This window comes from Furipterus horrens, unplaced genomic scaffold (assembly GCF_987537825.1).
Source record: "Furipterus horrens unplaced genomic scaffold, mFurHor1.1.pri manual_scaffold_7, whole genome shotgun sequence".
NCBI classification, from domain to species: domain Eukaryota; kingdom Metazoa; phylum Chordata; class Mammalia; order Chiroptera; family Furipteridae; genus Furipterus; species Furipterus horrens.
In genome coordinates, this window is record NW_028327177.1 from 19,894,435 (window position 1) to 19,913,160 (window position 18,726).

The window sequence follows — 18,726 nt, forward strand, 5'->3', positions numbered from 1 at the left end:
CCCCCCGCCTTTGTTCATGCCCATGGGTCGTGCATATAAGTTCTTTGGCTTCCCTCTTACTTATTCTAAACTTTCCCCTATTTTGTACCAAACAATTATCCTTCTTAATCCCTGCACCATTTTCATATTTCTCCCCCTTCCCCCTCCCAGCTAATAACCCTCCAAATGACCCACATACCTATGATTCTGTTCCTATTCTGGTTTGCTTAGTTGGATTTTGTTTTTATTTTTTTAGATTCAGTAGTTGATAGTTGTGAGTTTGTTGTCATTTTAGTGTTCATAGTTTTGATTTTCTTTTTCTTAAATAAGTCCCTTTGACATTTCATATAATAATGGCTTGGTGATGACGAACTCTTTTAGCTTTACCTTGTTTGGGAAGCACTTTATCTGCCCTTCCATTCTAAATGATAGCTTTGCTGGATAGAGTAGTCTTGGTTGTAGGTCCTTGCTTTTCATCACATTGAATACTTCTTGCCAGTCCATTCTTGCCTGCAAAGTGTCTTTTGAGAAATCAGCTGATACTCTTATAGGCACCACTTTGTAGGCAACTCTCAGTTTCTCTCCAGCTGCTTTTAGGATTCTCTCTTTATCTTTCACCTTTGGCATTTTAATCATGATGTGTCTTGGTGTGGTTCCTTCTGGGTCCAGCTTGCCTGGGACTCTCCATGCTTCCTGGACTTGTATGTCTATTTCCTTCACAAATTTTGGGAAGTTTTTCTCCATTATTTTTTCACTTCAGTTTTCAATTTCTTGCTCTTCCTCTTCTCCTTCTGGCACCCCCATGATTCAGATGTTGGCGCATTTAAAGTTGTCCCAGAGGCTCCCAAGCCTCTCCTCATTTTTTTTCAATTTTTGTCCCCTCATTCTGTACTGGTTGACTGTTTTTTTTCTTCCTTATGTTCCAAATTATTGATCTTAACTCCTGTTTCCTTCCCTTCACCATTGGTTTTGTGTGGATTTTCCTTTGTTTCATTTAGCATAGCCTTTAATTCTTCCCTTATGTGTTTGCCATACTCAAGCATATCTGTCAAGCCTGTGAGCATCTTTATCACCAATATTTTGAATTCTGTGTCTGTTAGGTTGGCTATCTCCTTATCACTTAGTTCTCCCACTGGAACCTTGATCCGTTCCCTGATTTGGGCCATGCTTCTCTGTCTCCTCATCTTGATAGGCTCCTGTGTTTGTTTGCCTCTGTGTCTTACATAGATCTGTCACTCCTGTTACGTTGTAAGGGGTGGAACCTTAGGTATTCATTAGTACAGGGCAACCTGTTTCACCACGTTGCGGTGCTGTATGTGGGGGAGGGCTCCGGGAGTGCCACTTGCTCAGCACTCTCCCCTTTTCCAGGCACTTCTCCCACTTCTGTATGGGACTGGCACCCCCTAGCTATTGCTCTGGCTGTCCTTCCCAGAGTGGGTGGGTTTGCAGATGTTCTAGGACTGTGGGAACCCTTTAAACAAGTGGAGTCTGCTGAGAGACCAGCAGTTTCTGCCTCAGCCCCAACCCCCACTGGTTTGCACAGTCAGAAGCAATGAGGCTTGATTTTCCCCGGTGCTGGGACTGTGCGCTGTGCAGTCTGGTGGGGAGCTGGGAAAGCTCTCCAGGTGTCCCTCCTGACTTTTTAAAATGTGTGACTGCACTTTCTGCTGGCTTGCCACTGCTGCCGCTGCAGCCGGCCCCTGCTACCTGTCTGGATGAGTATTTCTTCTTTATGTCTTTGTTTGTTGGACTTTCATACAGCTCAATTTTCTGGAACTTCTGGTTGTTTCTAGTTTTGAAGTAGTTGTATCCTTCCTAGTTGTGGAGGGAGACACAGCGTGTCTGTCTACACCTCCATCTTGGCCAGAAGTCCAGACCAATTTTTTTTTAAAGGGATATTTCATGTAGGACATGAAATACTTGAGTATGATGCTAACAGATGTGGATGAGACACCCTTCCAAAAGACCACTGACATTTTCCACCACAAGGAAACTGATTAAGATTTCATCTAATCACCATGTCCTGGTCATTGTAAAGCTAAATGATCCTAATCTTTCAGGCTCATATCCTATTCCAAGAAGGTAAGACTTACCTGGGGTCTTCCAAGCAGTAAAATAGAAACTCTGGCCCTGGTGCCTGGACTTAAGAGGCTGACTGAAACTCCTTTCAACACTGAGAAACCTCCCTAATCTTCATATTGTTCCCAAATCCTTTTGGAAGATTGTGTTAATTTTTAAAGTTAAAGCCTAGCCTAAAAATATGACCTTAATATCCTCTTGGTTTCTCTTTATTTTACACACACACACACACACACACACACTCTCTCTCTCCTATGCTATATTCAATATTATTTCACATATGACATGTAAATGCATATATAATATAATCCATATAAAAGGTTTATCTGGAAAAAGTCCAGCCATTGTTAATATAATGAGAATGGTTTGTGTGACATCGACATAACCTGGCAGGCAAGGAGAGTGGACTGGAATGTGCATGTGAACAATGATGACTTCACTGTACTAGTCAGTGGGGGAGGTAGATGCCATTGAGTGAGCATGTGTACTGTGTGGCCATTGCATTCAAAATGACCGAGTGAGTGGAGCAACAAATCTGCATCAAATTTTGCATTAAGTTTGAACATTCATTTGTGGAAACTTTCTGGATGACTCAGAAGGCTGTAGCTATGGGCAACTGGTGACTGGCAGCTTCATCATGACAACAGGCCCACTTGTGCATCATGTCTTGTGCAGAGGTTTTTGGTGAAACATCAAATCACCCATGTGACTCAGCCCCCCTACAACTCAGATTTGGCACCCCGTGACTTCTGGCTTTTCCCAAAACTAAAGTCACCTTTGAAAGGAAGGAGATTTCAGACTGTTGATGAGATTCAGGAAAATACAACAGGGCAGCTGATGGCAATTGGGAGAACTGTGTGAGGTCCCAAGGTGCCTACTTTGAAGGGGGCTAAGGCATCATTGTCATATGTACAGTGTTTCTTATGTCTTATATCTTCTTCAATAAATGTCTCTACTTTTCATATTACATGGCTGGATGCTTTCTGGAAAGATTTTGTATATGCAGAGCTCAAACATGAACTTCACTATGAAATGATTATTAACCCTTTAAAAGAGCCACATTGGTTACATAAAATGTAGGAACCTGCTTTACTGGTTCCTGGTGCTCTCCAAAAGATTAAATACCTGGGGTGTTCTTCCTATCCAGGCCTCAGCGATTGTGCCAATATGAAATATAGTGTAAACTATCAACACTAATTACATACACCTCAACAATTTGGTGATAATGTTGTGTATCTATCTCTGTATGTGCTCTTGTATTTACATCTATGCACGTGTATTTAATCATACTGTGCAAAGTAGACACTGGTGCTTCAACATTGTCTTGTACCTTTAAACAACCTTGAGAACTACAACTGACCAACAATCTGACTTCATCACACCCTATGTTCATATATGCATCATGAAAACGCTGATCCTGTCATGTCCATATTTTAGAAACTTTCATATCTATATTTTAGAAACTTGCTCTTTTGCTACTTAGTTTCCCTTTAACAATGACCTTGAGAGCCTTATTATCTTGCTTTACCTTGCATAAAATTATTAAAGACATTCATTTTAATTTGATATGAACCTATCTACTCCTTTGCATGAAACTATGGCACTGGGTATGAATATCTATACATTAGCAGACAATTGCATTATGCAGCCATATAATGTAATCCTATGAAGCTGTTAAAATAATTGTGTAGCAGAATTATCAACAGTAAATAAAATTATATATGATATTCTGTGGAAAAATGAAGTTAAAAAATAGGCAGTCCCATTTTAAACAAATATATATATATATGTGTGTGTATATATATATATATATATATATATATAAAATATACATGTGTATACATAAAATACATATAGCCATAGAAAAAAGACAAGAAATTTTGTAATAGTGACTTCAGAGGATCAGATAGTAATTTTTTTCTGAGTTTTTTGCATTTATATATTTTCTATATTACTTTGTGATAAAGAAATATTATTTGACAAGATAGTATGTTCAGTATGTTTCCATTTTATTTTTAACATTATATAGGAAAGATATATATACAAATATCATTAGTATTTATCTTTCAGTGGGAGATTACAAATGATTCTTTTTCTGTGCTTTTCTGTGTTTCTAAATTTCCTATAAGTTGTTTGTAAATATTTACTGTACAAAATAAAATAGAATTACAGGGATAATAAAGTGCTGTACTAAAAAAAATATTCTCTAAAGGTAGAACATTAAGTGATTGTAGAAACCTGGATATTTGGGGGCATAAAAGGCTTTTTTGATCACAGAATTCACCTTGAGAAACACTATTCCTGAAATCAGTAATCTCTGGCCTCATTATTTCTTCCTCAAAATTAAAAAAAAATTTTACCCAAGAACTACTTCCTTTGGCATATTATAGCAACTGTTACCAGAGTACTAAAGAAAGATTATTGGGAAAGCAATGAAAAATATACTTTATAACACACAATAAAAATTAAAAAATAAGAAAAAATAGGCTATCAAGGTAATTTAGTTAAGAAAATATAAACTGAATGATTGCTTTACACATATATCTTAAAAATATAAATATGAAGCCAGTATAATCTATGTTAGAAGATGAGGTTATTTGACATGTAATGTACTAATAAAAGTCTATTTCTGCAGTTCTGAAATTGATTTGTGGCATATATTTGGGCCTTAATAAAGGGAATAACAGTGTGGTCATGCACACCTTCATTTTAAAATGGCAAACATGACTGAAAGCTCAAAATGAGAAAAGATTACCCATCCCCTTTTGACAAGATGCTGTTGCTATGGTGATGGTCTGCTAGCCTGTGGCTGAGCAGCTTCAGGTGGCTTTAGTTTGGGGAGACAAGCTAAGATATGTTTGAATCACCTTCCTTTGAACCAACACAACAAACTGACCAAAGAAAACTTTTTACATTTAAGGATAAATTACCCGCTTTTAAGAAAAACTTTTAGATAAACTCAAATGTTTGTCTCCAACCTAGACCTCTCCTCTAAGCTCCAAATTTCTACTCTACAGCTCCATTTGGATGCCTGATTGTTATCTGACAGTTCACATGACGAAAACAGAACTGATCATTTCTTCTATTCCCATCCCAACAATCACTACAACTACAATCTAGCCCCATGGAAGTAAATCTCGTGCCCACCCACCCAGTTGTAGAGACCAAAAACCCAGGCGTTATCCTCATGCTGCCTATTTTAACTTCTTAAAAACACTTAGTGCCTGAAGGACCTTGTGCACACACCTTTTACCCGATTCTCTCCTTTCGAATATCAGATCTTGGAGGGTGGAAATGTTATATGTTTTGTTCACCACTGTATCTTCAGCATCTAAAACAATATCTGATATGTTCTAGGCATTCAGTAAATATTCATTGACTGACTGCCTATTTCTATGGCAACACTCTCTTATTTTAGAATTTCCAACAATATTCTTAAGGATGTGATGTGACTGTAGACAATTTACTTTCTCTGGACATTTGTTTCTTCATTTATAAAATGGGGGAAATTAGATGATCTATAAATTTTCCACTTATGCAAAAACTTCATAACTGTGATCAAAATTTACATGAATCATACAATATTGCTTTTCCATTCAATTTACTATGTGATCTCCATTTAGCTCTTATTGTTATATACTACTGAATAATATATATGTAGTTATAGCTCTCAAAGCACTTATGTTTCCATTATTTTCTTGATGTCTCAAACTCCTGGAGAATTCTGCTGATTAATTCTGTTTTACAGATAAAAAACTACAGGTTCAGAGAGGGTATATGAGTTGCTCAAATTTGCCATGTACCTCATTTCACTAAATCAATCCACTAGGAAGAAAAGTTGTTGGCGTGGATAATATTTGAAACATTTTTAGAGTCATGGAGTAAACCCAAGAATAATAATAAATAATCTTTCTCTAAGATATTTTTTCAATAAATACTCACCATGATATGTGTGGTATAAGAGAGTCCACCACAATTTGCCAGTCTTCCCAAGGGTGCTGATTATATTCTATCACAAAAGAGAAAGCTATTGGCATATTTGGGTTGAGTGGATAAAAGATGACCAAATCTACTCCCTGTCCATCCTGCAGTAGCATCTCAGATGTCTCCCATTGGACTTATTCTTTTTGAGGAAAGACATTGTTTTCAACTACCACAGCAACATGACCAAGAAAACTTTTTACACTTAAGAACAAATTATCCACTTTTAAAAACATCTCATGGCTTAAAAGCTATCTATGTGATGAAGTCTATATAGTGAATAGGAGTGCAGAAAAATCAGAAATATTTGGGTTTAAATCCCCACTCCACCATTAGCTAGCTTTATGGCTAAATAAGTCATGGCACTTTCTTTTCGGTCATCAGTAAAGTATACTAGGAATAACTACTTTAAAAAATGTAATAATTGCAGTTAAGATGGAGGTATAGGTAAACACAGCTCACCTCTTCTCACAACCACATCAAAATTACAACTAAACTACGGGACAACCATCACTCAGAACCATCAGAAGTCAGGTTGAATGAAAGTCCAACAACTATGGAATTAAAGAAACCATATCCACCCAGACTGGTAGAAGGGGCAGAGATGTGGAACAGGATAGTACCAACCCACATGTGGTGGATAAAAATTCAAGAAGGATATCTCGGGAGAGAAAGGTCCCAGCCCCACACCAGCCCAGAGTCCCAGTGCCAGAAGGTAAGCCCCCATAAATTCTGTCTGTAAACACCAGCAGGGTTTGAGTCAGTGAAAGGAACTACTGGAGTCCCATGCAGTGCCTCTTAAAGAGCCTGTACACTGACTTACTCATACTTACTGTCTCTAATCTCCAGCATCAAGATAGTAACCTGAAAAGCACCAGTGACAAACAGGGAAGAAACTGAAGTGTCTGGCACCAGGGTAAGAGCTGGGGGACAGGTTTCTCCCAGATATAAAGGCAGGCAGAGACCATTGTTCCTTTTCTGAGCCCTCCCCTCATAGAGCCATAGAGCTGGCTACATCAACCTGGCTCACAAGGTTTACTCCACCCTGGGGAATCCCTGTCTCCCTGTCCCATCCAACTTATGGCCAACACAAGCTGTTAACAGTGGCTTTTCCATATGAATAGCTGGTCTTGGCTCAGGCTTTACATCTTCCTAAATCTTCTCAAACAGGCAACAACTCACCTCAGTGAGACCTCAGCCTAAGCAGCCCCAGGACAGCACTAGCAGCAGCCAGATTTGGATCATAGTTTGGCTTCATCTGGAAATTCTAAACCCAGTACAAGTAGCAGCCATCTGCAGATTGCTTTGTAGCTCACGCTGAGTGGCCCCTGGCTGAACACAGGTGGGAGCTGACCCTGGACTGCACCACCTGGGAAACCCCAGGGCCTGCACACCCAGTAGAGAGCTACAGACCATGTTGGAGCACCATCACCCTGCCCCTGCATAGCTGACCTTCCACAGAGGGCAGAGGTTGGTAGTCAGTGGTCGCAGCCAATCCTTGCAGCTGAATGGCCTGGGTAAATCTCTCCTATTCACCTGCCAACAGTGATCAAAGCTCAACTAGAAGAAGCAGGTGTACTAAGTTCACATGGAGGGTGTACCTTGACTATCCAGCTTGGATGAAAGGGGAGGCTGTGCCACTGAACCCTACAGGACACCTACTATATTAGACCACACCACCAAGACAGGGAGTCATAGCAGCTCAACCTAATACATAGAAACAAACACCGGGAGGCTGTCACAATGAGGAGACAAAGAAACAAGGCCCAAACAAAAGAACCAATAAAAACTTCAGAAAAATAACTAAACAAAATGGAGATGAGCAATTAATCAGATGCACAATTCAAAACACTAGTTATAAGGAGGCTCAAGGAATTTAGTGAGGACCTCAACAGCATAAAAAAGACCCAGGCAGAACTGAAGGATATACCAATGGAAATAAAGAACAATCTACAGGGAATCAACAGTAGACTGGATGAAACTGAGAATCAAAGTAATGATATGGAACATAAAGAAACAAAAAACAACCCATCTGAACAATAAGAAAAAAAAAAACAATCCAAAAAAAATGAGGATAGTATAGTATGTTCCAAGTTACGTGAGACTGATGGATTTCAATTGCATAAATACTGCCTTGCAAAGTTCTTGCACACTTAAATATGTCTGTGTTACTTGAAGCTGATCATATGTGCTTAACTATAGTGAATAGGAAAGAAGGGAAACCAAGGAGAGAAAAGGCAAAGTCATGACAGGGATGCTAATCTCCAGAAGCAGTCTCTGTATAGAAAGCTCTTTTTAGGGGTAAAGATTAAATTAAGAGTAAGCAAATAACACAACAAGAAACTCACCTGCAAGAAGCATGGTCGTGGCTGCCCTTGACCCTAAACTATGGGTAGGGCAGGACAACCAACCAGTTTCATCATGAAGCTCTTTAGTTAGGCTGAATGTTCTGGATGGGGCTACCTGGGGCTCTGGCAATAATGAGAGAGGAAGGTACCTCCCCACCAATCTCTTCAGAAACCTACCCTCCCAGAATAGCAGGTCGTGTGGCTGATGGATTCTTTTGGATTTGGACTCACAAAGTGGAACCGTTTTCTTCCCAGTCCTGAGGTTTCCCTCAGTCTTACCTAACTAAATTCAATACAAATTATATCTCTATTGCACTTGCTATTAATTAAAAGACGCCTGGGGGGTTTTATTTAGTTTTTAAAATCCAATCACTATTACCTCCTGAGAGCAAGAAAGTGAATGCCCACGCTTATCCCCAGGATCAGGAAATTCGGATAAAGGCACCTTATTTAGACCAGACACCCAAGGTCACTGGTGAAGTCGCAAAGTTTGCGGCCACGGGTAAGTCTTCAGCCCCAGTTTTGAGCCTTCTCTCTTCAGCTACGCCATACAGTCTGCGGCAGCGGAAGGAATTTCCCCGGGGAGCGACTGGCCTAAACGGCACCTCGCGGCCACGCTGCGGTTTTCAGTGGTCTGCACCTCCAGAGCGGGGACAGTGAAGGCCACGAGGCGGGGTCCGGCCTCAGCCCCGGGGCGGTCCCCCGGCAGTCGTGGAACGCAGACCCTCCAGCTGTTTCCTCCCACGCGAGAATCGCGCCTCCGCAGTGCACCGCCCCGCCCCGCCCCGAGTGGCTGCGGGGAACGGAGCCTGCGGCGCTAGCGGCAGTCACCCAGCGGACGGGGACCGAGCCTGCAGGTCCAGAGCCCGGGAGGCAGCACCCCTGCGCCCGCCGCGTGTGGCCCTGCGCCCCACGTACCGGCGACGCCCGTTTGGTCCCCGGCCTTTCACCCCACTTGGTTCGCAGCCCAGGCCTTGGCCGGGCGGCTGCCCAGCCCAAGGGGCCACCCAGACCCAAGCGCGCAAGGCGAAGGCACCACGTGTCCAACTCGGGTTGGAGCAGGTGGAGCGGGCCTAGGCCCGCTCCCCAAACCTGCGCGCACACCCTCGGCTGCGCCAGGTCGCGTTGGCACCCGCTCCAGGCCCAGACGGGTCCCCGTGCCCCGGGCGCGCGGAGATGCCTCCTCCTGGACTGCGCGATGGGGGTCGGCTGGGAGAGAACAGGTAAGACCAGGAGCCTGAGGGCTCTGCTGTCAGTGCCCGCGGGCATGGCAGGCCGACTGATGGATTCTCTGTAATTCAGCGCGGGGGGAGATGGACCCTCTGGGGAACCGGGACCCGGGACCCGGGACCCGGGACCCGGGACCCGGGACCCGGGACCCGGGTGGTGGTGGGAGGAGCAGTCCAGGATGCTCAGGTGACCCACAGAAGTAGGTCATGGAAAATGGGGACTCTCAGCAGAGGGAGCCAAAGGGACAGTGTCTCTGGTTATTGAGATGGTTGGGCTGGACTCCTCCTTACAACAGGTAAGGTTGACCAGGCAGTCGGTGTGAGATTTCCCTTTGCTGGTACTTTTTTTATAAGGAAGGTTCAATAAAGAATTGATGGTCTCCCCAAAGACGTGCTAGTCCAAAGTCTCCAGAGGACACTTTCTACGTTGTATTACTTCTCCTGCTAAATACCAGTTTATCCTGGAGATACTAAATAGCAGCTTGGCAATAGATATTAATTTAAGGTTATTAAAATGTTGGAAGACAGGGAGAAAGTGTCTCCTTTGAAGAGTTACTGTGCTAAAAATAGCAGCCTTTCTTTCTTTCTTTCTTTCTTTCTTTCTTTCTTTCTTTCTTTCTTTCTTTCTTTCTTTCTTCCTTCCTTCCTTCCTTCCTTCCTTCCTTCCTTCCTTCCTTCCTTCCTTTCTTTCTTTCTTTCTTTCTTTCTTTCTTTCTTTCTTTCTTTCTTTCTTCCTTTCTTTCTTTCTTTCTTTCTTTCTATGACAATACTGGGGCCTTAGGTCTACAGTTGGTCTTCCTTTTCTCAGCAGAATGTCTTCTGTACTTCAGGTGATGAAAGAGATAGCTATCACCAGGGAGAAGTGATGAAAGGAGACAGGCGTCCTATAGAAAGAAACTGATGTTCACAAAGACTTCTCTCTTTGAGAGAAATCAAAAATGTAAATTAAGTCAATGACATAGCTAAATAGTCATGTAGCTTTTTTAGAGCTATCCTCACCAACCTTGGGTGTTTCTTTTCGGGGGGTTGGCCACCAATGGCAGAAGCTCAAAACACCTAACTGCATTCCTGAAGGAGACAGGACACTATAGTTCTGGTGGTCTTATAGGCTGGGGTGCTTACAGGCCCTGGCAAAGGAAAGTTAAGTTCCTGTGGACACACTTCTGACCAAAGAAACATCCTCCAAAGGAGAAAGTACTATTTCCAGAATTCCAGTTACTCCTGCACACATCACAACTTTACCATCTAAATACAAATTGTACTACTGTTACCTAAAATTATTATTAAAACTGACACACTGTATTTTTACTTAGTCTTTATATGAGGAATAAGATCCATGAAATACCAGGTTTCGTAGGTCAATTACATGTCTCCAAATATGCAAAAGTTTTTAAAAAGACTTGAAAAGAGATATCCATGAGCAACCTAAAATGATCCCGTGTGGCAGCAGTGATGCAGCCAGCACAACAGGAATGCAGTACAATGGCAAGGGTCTGGGAGGTGCTCCCACTGCCAGGCGGGAGGCAAGCCTAGCTCCCTCACGGTGGCTCCTGATCACTGGTTAAGGGGAGAGAGAACTAGCCCCACCCCCCACATCCTAGTGACCATTTGAGAAATGACCTTTATTATTTCTTCTATCTACAAAAAAAAATATTTTATTAATCTTTTAAAATTATAAAGTATTTCTCAAATTAATCTTTTTCCAGGTGCAGAACCTCAGCAAGTATATTTAGCTCTGTCAAAGCTAGAAACTATATTTGGTTTTTATGTCTATAATTTATGGTAATGATTCTTCAAGTTGTCTACCAGGCTTTATCACCAAGTTGTATGTATGTGGGCTTTTTCAGTCTGTTTTCTCCTCAGAGAATGTTAACTCAGTTTGCTTAAACCACAGCACTCCTCCCCCCTTATCCATGGGGGTACAGCCCAAGATCCCCAGTGGCACCTGCCTAAAACAATGCATAGCACTGAATCCTATGTGTACTATATTTTTTTCCTATACATATATAACTGTGATGAAGTTTAATTTATAGATTAGGCACAGTAATAGATTAATGATAATAAACATTAATAAATAGAATAGTTATAGCAATATACTGTAATAAAAGTTATGTGGCTGTGATCTCTGTCTCTCTCTCTCTCTCTCTCTCTCTCTCTCTCTCAAAATATCTCATTGTACTGTACTCACCCTTCTTATGATGTGAGATGATACAGTGCCTATGTGATGAGATGCAGTGAGTTGACAGACGTAGAAATTGTGACACAGTGTAGGCTACTATTGATCTTCTGATTATATGTCAGACGGATGATGGTTGGCTATCTGGAGCAGATGATGTTGATGGTTGGGGAAACTTAATATTCTCCCACTGTAGTTGACCATAGGTAACTAAAACCATAGATAAATGTGGGGAGCTACTATCTATGGCAGTTGGTTTGGAGTAGAAATCCTTTTAAACAAAATTCATGGATGACAAAAACTATATGAGAAAAGATAGTATGGAAGGACCATAACGGCAGTACTTAAAAAGCTTTTAAGGAATTTTAATTCATTGTGTTTCTGCTGATTCCAAAATGAACTTTTAATACCATCAAGCTTCATTGAGAATGTTCCCTCATTAGAAAGGGGGATGGGGAGGAGACCAACATTTTCCTATAACAACATGTAGTTTACAAAGGAATTCTTCAGGGTTGTGATTCTTTTTAATCTATTTTTGAACATTAGGATGTTGCTTTGTTTTTAACTTTGGTTGTCAAGAAATATTGGCATGCCTTTTGGATGCTTGAAAAATATCTTCCTATACCTACCTACTAGCAAATCTAGATTTGATAGGAATGGATGTTAATTCTTTGACCATGACTGAATCAATATAGGAGTAATAAACTCAATCACAACCTATATCCCCAGTTATTTTTGACCTTTTGGTTTTAAATATATACATTATTTACAGAGTCAAATGGGGTTATTTAAATACATTGTAATTTTTTAAAATAATTTTTATTATCACATTTATCAATGCAGATATAAAAGCAAGGAATTGAGTTAGAATAGACTCATTTGTAGTCTATCACTAGACTTTACCATATTTGCCACCTCACTTTGAATTACAGTTTGCTGAAGCATGATGGGATTTATAAACAAAGACAAGGTGTTTTTCCATAGTGGGAGGAATACTGATGTTGGAACAACAATCTGTCAGGTGGCAGATGATTTCATCTTCTTCTCTAATTTAAATTTGTGAAAGGCTCATCAAAGATAATGTAGGATATTTGGGCTGCTGAGTCAACAAAATATTCATCGTGTTGGTGCATGTAGAGTGTGACCATATATCCCAGGTTGTACCTGTTGACTCTATATCGCATTTGGTTTAGCATTTTGCCCCAGAAGAATGCCAGATGTACAATATTTTAGAAATAAAGTTTAAATGAGTGAATACATATATTAGCTAACAACACCCATTTGTCACAGTGTAATGTGCTTTTCACCCAAAGTAATTTCATGTTCTTTGCTGAATGCATAGGACAATTCCAAAATGAAGTTAGCACACAAAGAGACATGTTCATAGAGTGCTTATATAATTTAATGTCCAAACTGGGGAAAACATAAAATGTAAACTCTATAAGAGCAGAGGTTTTTGTTTCTATTTTATTCCCAGCACCTCAAACAGTGCTTGACAATAGTAAGTTTTTAATAAATATTTTCAAATAAATGACTGAATAAGAGAAGACAGGTATATATACACATTAGTACATTTACATTTATAAGAAAAAGTCAACATTAAATTCAAAATCCAACCCCAGGGTTGTTTTTTTTCCTCCCATATACTCTTGTGAATTTCCAAATTGTGATTAAGATGAATACTTCTAGTTAGTGTAAAAGTAGGCTATTTCATCAATGGGAAGATGCAATTATCCTTATATTGAGATTAAATTTGAACTTACCTAACTGTAATGTCTCTATTGCCACGCAACCAGAAATTCTCAATAATGATCTCATGTGACACTTTACCAGATGCCTCACTGAGGCCCATATGCTTCTCCACATATTTCAAGCTGGCAGCATATAGGCCAGGTTCTGTCTATAGATGTGGTTTGTTTGTTTGTTTGTTTGTTTGTTTGTTTTTGCTTTAAAAATTAGGAGAGTATTCATTACTAAAAAGTTACAGTTAAATGTTTTTAGTCTAAACATTCCCAGATTCCCATTCAAGATGGAGGCATAGGTAGACATGCTTCACTTCCTCACACAAGCACAGAAAGAATTACAACTAGGCCTCAAAGAAAAAATTAAAAAATAAAATAAAATAACACACAGAACTGTCAGAAAATCGAGCTGTATGGAAGTCTGACAACCAATGACTTTAAAAAGCTACATTCATCTAGATGGGTAGGAAGGGTGGAGTCACAGAGACAGGTGGTGAGGTGCACAGAGTGTGGCGTGGAGAGGCAGTGGTGGCAGCAACATAGATGGTCTGACGGTCCCACATTCACATGTGGTGATAAAAATCAGGAGGGATACCTTGGGAGTGAGTGATGCTAGCTCCAGGTCAGACCACACAGCCCAAGGTTCCAGTGCCTGGAAGATAAATTCCCATAACTTCTGGATGTAAAAAACAAGTGAGGGTTGCAGCGGCAGAAGAAACTGCTGGATTTTCAGGATACTCCATTTAAAGGGCGGGTGTGGACTTAGAATGTATGCAAACCCACCCACTCTGGGATTCAGTACCAGGGTAACAGCTGAAAGGCTGCCAGTTGAATACAGAATGTGGGCAAAGTAACTGGAAATGGGGGGAGTGCCAGGCAAACCTCTAGAAGCCAGGTAGCCCCTCTCCAAGCCCTCAAAGAACCATAAAGTGGTGAAGTTGGTTGCTCCACCATGGTGATTACCTAAGGCTCCAACCCACAAATCTACAAGTGCTTTTTTCTACAATAGGCCGCACTACTAACGGACTCAAAACAGCTCTACCTAATACACAGAAGCAAACATGGGGAAGCTGCCAAACTGAGGAGACAAAGAAATAGTCCCAAATGAAAGAATAGAACAAAACCCCAGAGAAAGAACTAAATGAAATGAAGATAGCCAACCTATCATATGCAGGGTTCAAAACACTGGTGATCAAGATGTTCAAAGGACTGATTTAGTGCAGCAACAGCGTAAAGGAAGAAATGAAGGTTATACTAAATGAAATAAAGAAAATTCTACAAGTAACCATCAGTGGAGAAGAGGAAGCTAGGATTCAGATAAATAATTTGGAACATAAGGAGTAAATAAATATTCAATCAATACAGCAAGCAGAAAAAATAATTTAAAAAATTGAAGATTGTAAAAGACCCTCTGGGACATCTCCAAATATATCAACATCTGAGTCATAGGGATGTCAGAAGGTAAAGAAGAGAAATGAGACATTGAAAACTTATTTGAAAAATAATGAAGGAAGACTTTCCTAATATGGTGAAAGAAATAGACATACAAGTTTAGGAAGCACAGAGAGTCCCAAACAAATTGAACCCAAAGAGAACTACATAAAGACACATCATAATTAAAATACCAAAGGTTAAAGATAAAGAGAGAATCTTAAAAGCAGCAAGAGAAAAGAAGACAGGTACCTACAAAGGAGCTCCCATAAGACTATCAGTTGATTTCTCAAAAGAATTTTGCAGGCAAAAAGGGACTGGCAGGAAGTATTCAAAGTTATGAAAAGCAAGAACCTACAACCAAGGTTACTCTATCCAGCAAAGCTATCATTTAGAATGGAAGGGCAGATGAAGTGCTTTCCAGACAAGTTAAAGCTATAAGAGTTTATTATCACCAAGCCATTATTACATGAAATGTTAAAGGGACTTATTTAAGGAAAAGAAGAAGATCAAAACTATGAACATTAAAGGGGAAACAAATTCACAACTATCAACAGCTGAAGCTAAAAACAACAAACTAAGCAAACAACCAGAACAGGAACAGAATCATAGGTATAGAGGTCATTTGGAAGGTTATCAGCTGAAAGAGGGAGAATGGAGAAAGGGTGCAGAAATTAAGCAACATAATTGGTTGGTACAAAATAGACAGGGGTTTGTTAAGAATAGTATAGGAAATGAAAAAGCCAAAGAACTTATATGCATGACCCATGGAAATGAACTAAGGGGGGGCTTGCTGGAAAGAAGTGGGGTACTGGGCAGAGGGGAGCAAAGGGGAAAAATTGGGACAACTGTAATAGCATAATCAATTAAATATATTTTTAAAAGATTCCCCAGCATAGGGAATATAGTCAGTAATATTGTAATAACCATATGGGGCCAAATAGGTACTAGATTTATCAGAGGGATCACTTTGTAACTTATCATTATGCCATGCACCTGACATTAATATAATATTGAATGTCAACTGTAATTGATTCTAAAAAGAAGATTTATATAAAAATATAAAAAACAAGATTTCCACTTCCCTAGGAAAGTAAATAATTTATAGCTGGTAATGGTAGCTGGGCACGTTCTCTTCTATTCACAGTGGCCATTGTCATTGCACTTAATAGCATACTCAGCCACTTAGCTCATGTGTGTTAATTATCTGGGCTGAGCTTTTAAGTTGGTGACTTACGTCCTAACCATATCTCACATTTACTAATCTTAATCCTATCTGTCAAAGAAAAAGAAAAAGTTGGCTTTCCCAAGTTATTCTTAGAAGCCCAAGCTGACCTCTAAGTATCTCACTTTTGTTTTTCAGACTGCTCTAAAACCATCTTTTTAAATTATTTTTTGCCATAATCTTGCCTACTATTTCATTTTAGTCTTACCATTGTTTTAGAGATTCTCCTAATTTTTGAAATGCAGGACGATATGCTTAATTGCTAGATTTCTAACCTCTTGGCATCTCTCCTTACCTCCAGGATGTAAGTTGTCTGTCAAGTGAAAAGAAGTTAGTAACCTTACCTGGTCTGAGCTAACCTTTTTAGTTAGGAGATCATTTTTGCTTGATGGAGAAGCAAAAGAGTAGCTACAAAGTTCTATGTTTTCTTAGTCACCCATCAAGATTAAATAAACTGCAACAAGTGGTGAGCTTGTTTTCTTTCTCCAAACATAATGAATATTATTTTCATTTTTAATGTTTTAGCAAATCATAATTCAAAGTTATATTCTAGTCTTCCTGGTACTATTAACAAGTGTTTGATATATCAAGTGTTTCTGAGATCAGAATCTTGGATTTAAAATTTTTTCACATTAATAATAATAGTATTTTCATAATGTTTAACTCATTTTAAATTGATTAAATACCACTATTTGGTGTGATACTGGTAGTAATATGAGGGAGAGATTACAAAATAAGAATATCCTGAATGACCCCTAAGTTGAATCTGTAAGATGAATTCAGAAAGGCAAGGAAGTGACAAGTTATCTCTTTCTCTGAAATTATGGAATGAAATATCAATTTAATTTCAGAAATGCACATACTTTCTTAGTCCCTGAAGAAAACTTCAAACCTTTGGTGACCCAACCCAAAGACACTCACCTGAGTTCAAAACCATAAAAATCAATTTAAATTCAACTTACTAACAGTGAGCATCTTTCCCAAGGGCAGGACTGACATCTTATGTAGCACAAATGAAGAATGGGGTGGAAGGTATGATTAACCTGTCTTCTTCCTTCTTCCTTGGTTTTAACATGTGCCTAGGGAAACTCAGTTCATCATTTCATCAGTTTCACACCACTAATATGCATTAAATTAACTTGAAAAGATATGGCATGGTAGTCTGAGTGAGGAGCCATTAAACCTAATAACACTTAAAGGCATTTATCACAGTAAGGCATGTCTTTAAATGGGGCTGTTATGTTTTTCCATAAGATAGAAGGGGTTTGAAAGTGTAAACTTTATATTATCAAGCTGAACATCCTTTAGCATTCCTTTGGACCTCAAAACACATTAAAATGGAAGGTGGCTGCTGTGAAGTTATTTCTTACATTTTAACCTCAGGGGAACATTTGCTGTAGCCCGGAGAGTAAGGCTGAGTGCTTTGTCCATGGTGCTGAAACTGTCTGTTTGCCAATGGTCCCACCGCAGGGTCAGAAGGCGGGGAAAGGATTGCTATTTCTTTAAGTTAATGACTTTGAAGGATACAAATATTGACTTAGGAATAATTGTATTGTTCAACTTTATAACCAGCATAGCAAGAAAATTTTCTCACATTACAGGTTTATTTGAATAATGTGTAACATGGAGGCTGAATTGGCAAATACTTATTTTTAACCCATTTGAACGACAGCTTGGGAATTTTAATAATTATGCTCCTACACTTGATTTACTGAGATATAGCAGTAGCAATAATATTCAACAGTTGTCAATTTCTATTTGATTTCCAAAAGAGCGTTAGAATAATTTGAAATTAAACTTCTTCTATACTTTAAAACATACCATCTTAATACATGAATGAATTACACTGTTAAGTTTTTCTCTTATGGCCTTGATTTTTTCATAGCACTTTTCATTCCATTATGCCATGCTTTCATGTATATTCACTGCCCTAAGAAGTTTCTTCCTCTTTTCACACTGTCTGCTTTTGCCTACCAATGAAAATTTTCGCACACGAGGGAGAAAAACGAGGTGAAAAAAAAATTAAAGATGCACACTACTCCCTTAATGGTCATTCACAAGAAGTGGGAAATTACTTTTCTCGGTGTCTTGAATATATCTTTCATAGGGGATGAGATAACACTAATATTGCTACAAATCTCTGCCTGTTCAGATTTGCACATTCAGCGTGTGGCTTGTTTTAGCTAGTGCACCAGGGAGGTTCCATCTCTGGGACTTATTTTTTCCTCATTAGGATGTTTAAGGGGAAGCTTTGCCAGACTGCATCAGTGTTCCCTGAGCAAACAGGACTCCAGACTGCGGTATTAGCATTAGCATTCTACTTAGAACAAAGGGAGGCTCAGGAAGCTCTGCACACCCGTGCAGATTCCTCTGGCTTCCCTCCAGAGGGTAGCCTTGGCCCTCTGTGGCAGGTTCATTTAAATGAGTCTCCAACCTTCGGCTCCAGGACTGAAGCCTCATGTAGCTCTTTATATTTTCCTGAGCTGGTGCTGTTTGATTATTTCTTCTTGCCATTAGGTAAGTTCGCTTGAGGTGA

The 18,726-nt window shown here is 39.7% G+C and overlaps 1 protein-coding gene across 1 annotated transcript in view; it reads left to right on the forward strand.

Annotated features, from left to right (window-relative positions):
• Positions 1–9,221: 9,221 nt before the first annotated feature.
• SYBU (syntabulin) overlaps positions 9,222–18,726 on the forward strand; it is a 108,352-nt gene continuing 98,847 nt past the window's right edge. Inside the window, exon 1 of the mRNA XM_090283437.1 lies at positions 9,222–9,610. The gene's annotated coding sequence lies outside the window, so the exon portion shown is untranslated. The remainder of the gene's footprint in view (positions 9,611–18,726) is intronic.